Raw genomic sequence first — 2,030 nt, 5'->3', positions numbered from 1 at the left:
CTCTGTGATAGCTGACAGGCCGTAAAAGAGCAGGTCCTGGCTTGTGCAGCTTGGAGGCACTTGGGACAGTGGGAAATGAAGGGTCAGGGTGAAATGATTGATGTGCTGAAGCCCTTTCCCATCACTGCCTGGGACGCTTTGCGCATAAAGCTGTATCTAGCTCCCTTGTGATAAGCGCATTTGCAGGTGACTGGGGTCAGATTTCCCAATGCAACAGACATCAACCATAAATTCATATTTTTCACACCTCCTCTCTGAGGCTTGGGGAGGATCTTGGTGTTGAAACCAGGGCTGGCTCCCTCCCAACCCAGCCAGTCGATCTGCTTGGGTTTGCAGTGAAGTCATCGTGTTGAATTTGGCACATCACTCCAGTTCCCTTGGCAACAGCCTGATGTCACAGTCAGGCTTCTGACTTCACTGCAGCATCCAGCAGTAGGAGAAGCTGGGCAGCCAGGGAGACGGCTCTTATTCCAGCAGACGCCAGGGAGAAGAGCAGATAGAGTACCAAGAACTACCTCCAAGGTTTATGTGGTCTTTGAAGTTGATTCCTTTGTAAAAGCTTTGTTTTAACTGTGGGGGGGGGGAGGGGGGTCAATGTTTCAAGAGGAAACATCACACTTAGGATGATGATGTTTGAGAAACTGGGCTCTCTTCTCCCTCCCTCCCACTCCTGCCTTTCACATTTGCTGCTTGTTGTTGACTGACATTCCTACCATGGGTGGGGAAAATGTCCACTCTCACTGTCTCCTTCCTGCCCCCAAGGCTGGGGGCGGCTGGCAGGAGAAAGAGCTCCTACCTCTGACCCGAACTGGGAAGGAGGAATACTGCTGCCTCTCTTCAGGTCTCCCTGTTGCTTGGGTTGGTGCTGGTGCCTCTCCCCAGACTACTGTGGTGGGGTTTTGCTTGCTGGGGAACCATTCATCATGGGCTTCTCCAGTCCACTGGCTGCAAAGCGGGTTTCCTACATGCACTCCAAAAAAAGAAAAACATTTAAAAAAAATATATATATAAATTGTGGGCACCATAAATAAACCCACCTACTGCAAGTGACCAGATGTGGCCCCTAAACATATGCCACTCTTTCACTCCTCCAAGGACTCTCCTAGGCAACTTGCTTTTGGTGGGGACCCATGGATGTCCCCCTTGATTACTGGGGGGGGGGGTTTCAGAATAAATTGTCACCGCTTGCGTTAGTGCTACCATACGTTAATTTAAGTGACAGTGCTGGACTTGTACTTAGATGCCCTACTGGGCTGGTGGGGGCAGAAATGTTTTCTTGGGAGGAGTTAGATTTCGTCTATTAAATCACACAGGGATTTGCCACCCAAATGCGCGCCCGCTCCTGTCAAACGTGGGAGTTTCCCCAGCAGCCCCCCCCCCGCAGCGGTACCTTGCCCACCCAGCCTCCCTCGCCCCACGGGGGACGGGTTTAAGTCGAGGAGGGCGCACAAATGCTCGGGGCTGGATCTTTATTTTTTTCCCCCTTGGAAGATCCTTGCCTTCAGGGGTGCATCGCTGGTGGGAGGGAGCCACCTAGATCGCAGCAGGTGGGCGCACGCCCCTACGCGGGCAGGGACAAGCCCCCCCCCCTTCACTTTGAATGCGCATGTTGGCACAGGGGGAACTTTGGGGGGGGGAGAGTGTGGGGGACGTGTGAGTATGTGAGACGGTGAGTGTGTGTGTGTGACAGTGTGAGGGTGAGTGTGGGGGGGGTGTGGGGGATGTGTAAGAGTATTAAGACAATGGGGGGGTGAGACTGTGTGTGTGTGTGTGTGTGTGTGTGTGTGTATGAGAATAAGTGTAAGACTGGGTGTGAGGTGCGTGTGCATGTGTGTGTGAGAGTATGCAAGACGGGTGTGTGAGATAAGTGTGAGACTGGCTGCGAGGTGTGTGAGTGTGTGGGGGGGGCGCAAGCGTGAGACTGGGTGTGTGCGAGAGTGAGTGTGCGTGCGAGGTGCGAGAGACCGTGAGTGCAAGACAAGTGAGTGTGCGGGGTGTGTGCGCGGGGGGAGGGGCGGCTGTTTGCCGGA

The sequence above is a fragment of the Crocodylus porosus genome, unplaced genomic scaffold (genome assembly GCF_001723895.1).
Source record: "Crocodylus porosus isolate Cpor-Errol unplaced genomic scaffold, CroPor_comp1, whole genome shotgun sequence".
In the NCBI taxonomy this organism is placed as follows: Eukaryota; Metazoa; Chordata; order Crocodylia; family Crocodylidae; genus Crocodylus; species Crocodylus porosus.
This window is presented reverse-complemented; position numbering follows the sequence as displayed.